Source organism: Hakea prostrata, chromosome 7, assembly GCF_041222555.1.
Source record: "Hakea prostrata isolate BN-2017 chromosome 7, UWA_Hpros_2, whole genome shotgun sequence".
NCBI classification, from domain to species: Eukaryota; Viridiplantae; Streptophyta; class Magnoliopsida; order Proteales; family Proteaceae; genus Hakea; species Hakea prostrata.
In genome coordinates, this window is record NC_142606.1 from 53,624,329 (window position 1) to 53,635,027 (window position 10,699).

The window sequence follows — 10,699 nt, forward strand, 5'->3', positions numbered from 1 at the left end:
ACTGAGAAATCAAGTTCCTAACCATCCTACTACTGTTCTATTGGCAACAGTTGCAAATGTTTCCACAACTAATCTATACTCTTAAGATTTTTCTGTAACAAATTTACAACTTTATAATTATAGATTTAGAATTAAATTTTTTTTTATTGCAAGTATATAATAGTAGATTCTTTAATAATAAATATGTAATTGTAATTGTTTTGTAAAACTTATAACTAGAATTCAAGAAGGATTTTTTTTGCATAAAAATATAAATTGTAGATTTTAGCCCCAAATTTATAGTTTCGACTTTTTTTCTGTAATTATTTTTTTATTTAATGTTTATTAAATCCAAAGAATCCACTTAATGTACAATTCATTTAAATTCAAATCTATTTAATGAGTAATAAGAAAAAATTCTTTCAAAATATTACTAAAGTACAATAAATTGATTAACATCCAAAAAGAGTAAATGCTTAAACTGAATTTGGCACACCAAAATCCTATTACCTAAGAAATCAATAATTCTGGCTTTATTTATTTTTTTTTTTGGGTCAATTTGTCTTGAAAAACTTAACTCTAATAATTCATATTGTGCAACCCTCCATGCTTTCCTCCATCTACACCCTAAAGAAGATATAATAATTGGATTAGTAGTTGAGGTTTTATGTCATTCACAACTTGTGATTGGATTCAAGCTTTCCAAGCTTTTTTTGGATATGAGGTTCATCTGGGCCAGCTTACGCGCACCACGATTACATCTTCAAGAGAAGTTTTTTTTATATAATTAAGGCCGCCGAATGGGTGCGAACCCAAGACCTCCCCTAGGGAGGTTGGACCTTTAACCGCTTTCCAAGCTTTATGAGGTGCTAGAACTTTGTATTGATTCTACCACCTTGATTCAATGTGATTCAATCTTTTGAGGCATTTAGCAATTAATATCAATAAAAATAACAATTAACTATTACTTAATAAATGCTAATAAGAAAATAAAACACTTTCTTTTCATTTTAGCTTCTTGAGACAAAAAAAAACATTATGACTTGCTAAGAAAGAGAGATTGTATTGCATTGTAAACTCATTATGACTGCTATGGCACTGAATACCTATGACACATATAGGTAATAAAAGATTAATCTCAACTTAAAAGAACAACTAAGACTATTGACTAAAAAAACTACAATGGACAATTAAAAAAAAAACTCTAAAAATAAAAAGTAAATTTGAAAATTTGTAAAAATAAAGAAAACATGAATCACCATGTGCAAATTGACCATAAAAAAATCAAGCTCTATTACTCTAGAGTAGGTATTCCCAAATACAAATAATCATTTAATAAATACTCACGAGAAATCATTAATCATATTTTCACTATACCTTGTTGAGACAAAGTAAGAAAATAGGGAGGTCTATTAAAAGTGAAACTAGCGGTTCCAAAACATATTATACTTGTTATACCTAGGACGGCCAACTAGGTTTAGCATTATCAAACCAATGTCAAACTATAGTATCCTAGTACCAACTCGGGAAGAGGCCTATACAAGGAGTTCTTGGTGGATGGCTAGGGAAAAAATCCAAGTTAAGTAGAATAAGGAAACATCCCGCACACACATCACGCCTGAGCAAACGTAACCAAGTGGGAGTACAACTCTGCAAGAGATTGAACAACTCATAATAGGTGGTCGCTAGTTGAATCAAATGGTAACCAAACGCTAAGGTAATATTATAAATACCCCAAACCTGAACAGGGTGAAAGTAACAAATCTACTCCACCAGCTATCATACTGTTATTTAGAGACATACACTAGTCTCCCTCTTTGTTGTGCGAAGCACTAACTTGATTGTCGGAGGCACCCTCAACCTACCCAAGGTCAACCCATTTTGTATGCAGATAACTCGATGGTCTCATCAGAATTGGTAGCTACGCTAATTAACTAAAAGGCTTCGGATCTGAAAATAGAAGTTTAGAAAGATCGTATGCCTCAATATAGAGTTAGAGAAGAAAAAAAAATAGTAAAATCCTTTATTTATTTTTTACTAAGATGACAAACTTCTCTCAAAGATTGGGAACTAGGGATCATAAGAGAATGTTACCTGGCCAAAACAAGTGACAAAATGTCTTATATATGTCCTAAGCCCCCATATCACACCTATCTTCATTCAGGGGCGGACCCACTAAGGGGCCGGGGGCACCCCCCCGGATATTTAAATTTTTTTATTATTTGCTTAGGTTTTTCATTTTTTATATTAATTTCCTTCATTTTTTTCAATTTTTTTCTCTTCTCACATGTGAAATATCACTATTTGGCCCCCCTCAAATTTGAAAACAAAATTTAAATGTAAAATAATGGGTATAAATGTCATCCCTATTTAAAAAATAAATCTTCAATCCCTATTTATTCTCCCCTCTCTTCTCTTTCACATCTTTTTTCTTATTTATTCTCCTTCTATAAACGTGGGTTAAGGGAAATTTTTAAAAAAATTTATTATTAAATATTCAAAATGCCATTTCTAATGGAAACTAACTCCTCAATTCCGATTAATTCTCCCCTCTTCTCTCTCACATATTTTCTTCCTATATATTCTTCTTCTATAAACGTGGGTTATGGAAAATTTTTGAAAAAAAATATTATTAAATATTCAAAATGTCATTTCTAATGGAAATTAACTCCTCAATCCCTATTTATTCTCTCATTCTCCTCTTTTCTTTCTATTTATTCTCTTCAATTTCTTTTTTTTTTTTAATTTATTCTATAAGTGTGGATTAAGGAAAACTTGGAAAAAAATCTTCTGCACAATTTGGTTCTCTTTCTCTTTTTCAATTTATTTATTTTTTCTCTTTTACTTATTTTTATGTTATTCTTTATTTGATTTTATATTCTTTGTTTTTGCATTTATTTTGCAATTTTTATTATTTGATTTTATATTTTAAATAAAATGTCTATAATTGTAATGTAACTAAATACCATTGGTTTGCATCTCTTACTAAATTTTTTTTTTTTTTTTTTTGGCAAATTTTTTAGGGTTAAAGTCACATGTGTATTTTTTTAACTGATGCTTTAATTTACCTATATTTTGTTGAAAAAAAATACCATTATTAATAATTTATCTATTTTTGTCACATATATGTGGGCACCACAAAATATATATAGCCGTGCTTCCCCAATCTGAACTTTTATTATTTGGCCCCCTACTATTGAATCCTGGTTCCGCCCCTTTCCATTATAAATGCACATATTTAATTTCACTTAGCAACAAAACAAGGGAATGTTAGAGCATTTTGTAACGGTGAGGGCATAAAATAAGGGGAGATCCTCATGGATCAGATTCTCCCTCAACAAATCACAGTGGAATGCTGAGATGGAGAAAAAATGAATCACAATTATCATTTAACCAGTGAAAGGAAGGTGGAGAAGATGAAGAGAGGAAAAGCTTTCACACAAACAATGACTGGGTTGAAATTTCACTAGAGAATAAGAGGAAAATATATTCTATTTGGTTGTCTTGTGTTTTCTCTATTTGTTTACAGTTTCTTTCTGTTTATAAAGAGCAAATATCTATCACTCCCCTAGACCTAGACTCTATTTACTAAAACTTTCCTACTCAAACTCTCATATCTGACTTCCAAAAAAAAACCAAACCTTTACCTCTCATTCTCCCTTCATATTTCTAAACACCAAAATTACCCATATATTTTTCTATTCCTATTGGTTTTTCTCTTTTCACTTGAGTCAGTTCACATTACTTGGTTCAAACTTATTACTTGAATCACCAAACTATCAAGCATCTTCTCAAATGCTGCAATCAACTTTTTAAGAAAAGAAAAAATGAAATCAAACTATACCTGTAACTTTCAAGACTAATATCATTAAGTCACTTAAGGAAGGAAAATTACAAGCAAGGTATGGTCTCTTGATTTACATAAATAGATCTAGTCTGCCTGATCACATTCAATAACAACATTAATTTAATTATAAGTTTCATGCAAAAAAATAATCTCATTATTAACTTTAGAAATACGTTATATAAAACTTTTTAAGGAACCATATTTGGGCTGATTTATAACCATATTCTAGAAATAGACTCTCCATGAAAGTTTCTGAAGATCACCCCCAACCCTCCCTTTTTGGTAGCTTGATTCCAAGTTGTATCCGTATCCATCTTAATAAACCCAAGAGGAGGAATGCACCTGATAGTATGATCTCAAAGGGATCTTTAAACATAACAAAGTAATTTTCAAGCATCAAATTGGGCAAAGAGATCTCATGGAAAGCTTTGTAAGCTGAAATGCACATTTTCTTTCTAAAAATCCAACAATTTCCAGCACGCTAGATTTACCAAAAAATGAAACAACCTTTAGAGAAGAAAAACTAGGCCGATATATGTAATTTTTTTAAGGAACCTTATTTGGGGCTGATTTATAACCATATTCTAGAACTGAATTGGCATTGAAACTAGGTACGTGCCTATCTAAATCCAACTCTAAAACTAACTTGGTTCTTGGATTGGATTTAGATTGCACTATTATTGTCTAGGACCAAACTAAAACCGAACCAATTGACACCCTTAAATAAAATCATAAGATTCTATGGTTTCAAATAGATGAGAAAAACAATCAGCCCAAGCTATTAAAATCATAGATTTGCTGAGCAAAACATCCTTAACAATAAGAAAAAACTTATTTTAATAAAATAGTTATCTTATTATTTTTAAATTTAAATTAAGGTATGGTCAAGGAAGGGAGAAGGAGGGGAAGCAAGTTACTGCACCCAACTATTGATTCCCTAGCTTTATAACTCTAATAAATTATATTTCTTTGACTTAATACCACTAGTATAAAATCGTAGATACAAATCACAAACTTCAAATGAAAAAACAAATAAAATTCATGAACTAGTATAAATTTGTCCAAACAACTAGGATGACCAACTAGAGAATAATTCAAAGTGATAACGTAAAATAAGTGGTTTCAATGATAGTTTTGTTTATAGGAATTCTGTTGTTATGGTTTAGTATGTACAAAATATATGTTGTACTAAACTTGTTAAGTGCAATTATGTTTTTACATTTACAACATCATCTATTGTTATAGTTCCAAACACCACAATTATACAATATTACTATGATTTTTAACCATGTTGGCTAAAAAAAAATTGTTTACTACAAATTTTCAAGTACTTTAGCTATTATATAATCTATATTATTACAATTCGAAACTACAATTTTATTTTGTTAGTTAAAAAAAGTCAATACTACTATATTTCTTATTACCACAACAATAAGTTTTGCATATTACTAGAACTTTTAGACGTAGTTTTTTTATTTCGTAGCAATAATGTTTTTTATTGCTACGGTTTTAAATACCATAGTTTAAAATATAAAAAAATATTGTAATACATAACCGTAATATTTTGCAATTAGAGGGAATTTGTTATTGCATTTTGGAAAACCATAGTAATAAATAGTCCATATTACTATGATTTTTTTTTTTGTTAAACTAAACGAGGTCAATGACCTAAGAAGAGCACTAAGAACGACAAGAAATACGATCCGCCATGAGAATCTCCTCCAAAGCTGAGGGAGCATTCTGAATAAACATCGAAGAACACTCAAGACTAAGTGTCATTTTAGACATCCAATCGGCAACCTTATTTGCGTCATGTCCCACGTGACAACACCTAATGCAATCCCCACCATCAAGCACCAAGCCAATCTCATCTATTAGCCTGTCAAATCTACCCCGATCCACGCATCCAGAGTCCAAAAGATTCACAGCCTTCAAGGAGTCCGACTCGAAATGAAGAGGCATGAAACTCATTTCCTTAGCCACATATAGGCCAACCCAAATATCTCTTAACTCCAACTCAAGAACACTCCCAGAGGGTACCCGTCTAGCAAACCCTCCCATGAATTGACCTTGCGAATTTCGGAAAACACCTCCCACCATTCCATTGCTTGCCCTCTTACTCACAGCAACATCGACATTTAATTTTATCCACCTAGTTGGTGGTGGATGCCACCTTCCTTTCACAACAACACCTTTGATCCCTATAGTCCGAGCATGTGTCCCAACCCTCCATCACAGATGCCCCATAATCTAAAGCCAAAACCATAGCAAGGACACTGTGCAAGCAAAAAGACGATCCCAACCATCTTTAGCTCGTGCCATCGCACCAACAAGATTGAGAGTAATCCATTCCTCAAAATTAACACTGAAAAAACCCCCCCTTTGTGCCTCCGATAACATCTCCCACCACACTCTTAAAATATGTAGAGTATCTCTTAAAATATGTAGAGTATCTCTTAAAATATTTAGAGTATCTTCAACACCAACCATGCAAAAAATACACCTGTCATGTGAAGAAAGATGCAGGTATTTTAACCAAGTTTTAGTAAGGAGCCTACCATGAATTGCTAACCAGAGGAAATAGGAAATCCTCATAGGCACTTGAAGCGTCTAGACAACTTCCCATAGTCGATCATCTCCCACACTTCTCACCACTTGGCCATCTCCCGCTAGGATATCTTAAGCTGACTGAAGAGTAAAAATGCCATCCTCCGTTGGCTTCCAAGCAACCACATCACAACCTCCAATCACCGAAAGAGGAATAGTAGCAGAAATCCTCTCCATTGATTGAGCATCAAGATAATTATCAAGAATCTCCCTCCTCCATTCACCCTCTGGATTGACAACTTTGCCACTACCTCCCATTTCAAATTATTAGGGACCTATTGAACTGTAGCCTCCTCAAGATTGCATCCCATCCCCAACTAATCATCAAGCCAAAAATAGATAGAGGTGCCATCATCCAAAATATAGCTATAGTTTGAAACAACCAAAGGAGCCACTTTACAAACTGGTCTCCACAAAGGGGAATCTAGGGCCGAAACTGTAAAAACTCCCTTCCTTCTAGAGGATCCATACTTAGCTTTAAGAACAGACGCCCAAAGCGAGTTTTGTTTTAAAAAACCCCCAAGCCACCTTCATCATGAAAGCATCATTTACTAGAGCCAGCTTTCTAAATCCTAGTCCACCCTTCATCTTGGGTTGGCTAACCACATCCCAACCATATTACTATGATTTTTAGTTAAAATTTTGCAACCACATCTATAAATGTATTTGTTATTATTGTTCTTATATACTGCAACAATAACTATTTTATATTCCAACATATGGAATGTTGTTTAGAAGAGACTTTTAGCTTCGATTAAAAAAATCATAGTTAATTATTTATAACCATAAGGGACCTTTTTGTAGTGCTATATTAGAGTTTTTTTCATTTGCTTGCTTTCCTTTTATTTCCTTATTTTTTCACTTCAAAAGTCTTTCTTTATATGCCCTTGCCTTCCCCCAAGTCCAACACTTTTTGACGATTTTGCCTTCAAGTTATCTATTTCCTCAAGACTATGATTTGCCTCTTGATTATAACTTTTTTCCATCAAAATTTATACCCTTTTCTTGTTTTTTTGTCTTTATTTCAGCTGATAATACAGTTCTAGGAGAGACCTCAAAATTTTTTCTTTGCATCTCATCATTGAATATACAACTAACAACGTCATTGAAGACTAACTTTCTTGTGATTGCATTACCAACAATCATAACCAAGTTATTCCAACTTTCAGGCAAAGAACACAAAAACAAAAAGGCTTTAAGTTCATCATCAAAAGTGACATCCACAGATTACAATTGTTCAGCAACCATATCCAAAATTAGATATGGTATTAAACAAAATTTTTCATCAAAAAACTTTATTAGAGGCAAAGGGATTTTCGGATAACCTAGCTAGTTCTCCCATCCCTGCTGCCCTTGTGATCTCTTTCGTGACGTTGAAGGAAACTTGCAACATGAGAGACAACCACGCCGTAGCCATTGCCTTTCAATCAAGAATTTTCTGTTAATCTTCCTTTATATTATATGATTTATTTCTAGATAATGGAAGATAAGGATCGTTGTTGTACAAAAGATCCTCCATTTGCAAGTTCCACCACTGAAAGTTGTACCTATTGAACTTCTCGATTTTTGTCTTTCCATCCTTTGTCAAAGCTATCACTTGATTTAAATCCCCTTTTAGATATGATTTCAAAATCAAAGCTCTAATACCAGTTGTTAGAAAAACCGAGCAAAATGTATAAGCACACAAAACAAAGAATTTATGTGGTTTACCCAAAGTCTATGTTTACGGCCAGATAGATATAGTGTTCCACTATGAGGAAGAAGAAGAAGAAGAAGATAATTACAACCTAGCCAATTTTTCTCTTCCTACTTTCTACACCTCTCAACCGCTGTTAAGAGACTATTAATAGTTACAAGAAAATGGATGATGATAGATTTACCTCTATACCAAAAAAGAATGCCAAAATATAATATAGGAATATCCATTATACATTGCAACAACTTCCTTGTATGCACTATCTATGCATGGAATCCAAAGTCAACACAATCTTGCTATTATGTTTAGGCCCTCAAAACGAAGTCCAATTTATGCCATCACATCTGTATTCAACTTTGACAAGAGTACACTCTTACAAAAAAAAAAAAAAAAAAGACAAGAGTAGACTTTACAAATTTCATCTTGTCAAATTCATACTTCTTTAATTTTTCGAAACACCTCAGCACTTTCGATCAATTCAAATTTGATTATGAATGATCTTATCACGAACCAATTTTCAATTTTGACGAAAATTAGTCCTCACCACAACAAAGATGAGCTACAACTCTAAAACCATGAAATTTAGAGAAGAAAATAAGGAGAGGAATGAAAAAGAGAAAAAGAAGAGAAGCTCGATCTTGCTGAGGAGGCTCAAGATGCAATTAATGAGCACTTCCCTTAAAAACACTCTTATTTATATGCCATTTGCAGTAGTATTCCCAATAGGAAATAACCAAACTCAAATAGGAATATAACTCCTAAATTAATTCAATCTAGGACACTTATAATTGCCTCTTTGTCCATCGTTAATTAGCACCTGTCGCTAACTCACAAGGGCTCGAATTTCTTCCAATTTTGCCTTCCCTAACATAAGCATTAAGGGATTGCATTGAGTTTTTAGAAGTGAAATCAAATAGTAAAAATTCCATTTCCTATATATGGATGGTATTAGATCTCCACATTATAATTTCTCTCTTATTGTGTTTGACATCATGCATCTCAAGTTTTCGTCTATCTCATTATCCCAACAATTACAAGGATAACTAGTTTTAGTCTATTAGATACAGTTAGACTCAAGGAATGCTATACAAATCCATGGGCAGAGCTGGTCATGCCCCTTTTAATAACCCTCGTATTCCTAACCCGAAAACCAAATTGTAGGTCCTAGTAACCGAAGCTCTAGCTGGAAGAAGCTGTGGGCTATCCAGATAGAGGCCCCTGTTTCGGCCCCAGAGCCCAGGGATTTAGATATTGTTGGTGAAGAACTTGCCTTACTAGAAACGGAAGGAGATCCAACCAGAACCCAAATGGATTGGGCAGATGGATATCCAGTGCGAGAAAGGTTGAGTTGAAGATGTCTGTGAACAAGGTAAAACCCCTCCACATGTTGGTTAAGGTTGCAACAGAGCTAGGAATCAACCGGGAGTGCAGATGCCCACGTACTAAAAAATACCAAGGTGCGGTTTTTTAAGGCGGTCGATTGACCAAGGGACTGGCCACCCTAGCAGTCAATTGGAAAACCCTGCCTAAAAACCCTAATTTACCCCCGACACCTTATTTATTGTCTTCCATGGCCTAATTTTGCATTTATTTTATTTGTGGACGCTACTGTGGACTGAGTAAAGGTAGAACACACGTGGTAGGTGGAGAGGAACCTCTTTCTACGATGAATTTTGTGAGTTTGCTACTTTTGGATCCAAGTGGAGGTAAGTTTAACCACTCTCTTATTCTATGAATGTTATCTTGTGAGACAGTAGTTATTCTTCTTCTAAATTCTGTGGTAGTGATTTGGATTAGTTTAATCTTTTTTCCATCGAGTATCTCGATTGGATCATACCAAGAGAATGGATTTTATATTTGATTTAATGGCAGATCTTATCGAAGAAGAAGATGTGAAATTAAATTATTCCCTCATGTGATCTGTAGTCTAAGTGACCACTTTGGAAGTCTAAAGACATGATTTAGACTTAGAAAACCCAAAATCAAATTGAGGATGGGTGATCAAAAGTATTAATTTCGGACTTGGAATTCTGTCCTAGAGTGGGGCGGTCACTTAAGGCGATCAATTAACTGACCAACTACCTTAATCAATCAACATGCTTCCAAGAGGTGTGTTTACGTTGTTTTTACCTAGTTTAACTCTTAGACCCTAATGTAACATTATAATCTTAATCTAGGGTTTTTTTTTGGGATCTGTTAGTTTATTTGCTTTGGAGATCGAGCACGTTTTTCAATACTTTTCTTGCTAAAACAAGTAAGGACACAATTGCATGTATGGCTGAAATGATGTTATGATGAACTACTTACTTTTCTGTACATGTCAATAGTCTTATAACCTACTGTAATTATCCTTATGCATTTTTACTTGTTAATGAAGTGTCATGATTGATGATTAATGCATTTTACTACTTTGCTTAGTGTGGAATGATGTGTTTGATGCGATTCTGATTGGGGAATACCTAGCTTGGTGTTCCTAGCTTGGGATATCAGGGGTTGTGGTATGGGACACTTTCCTCTGATACCCCTAGCACTCTCATGGTTGTTGTCCCACATGACTAGGGGTCTAGATT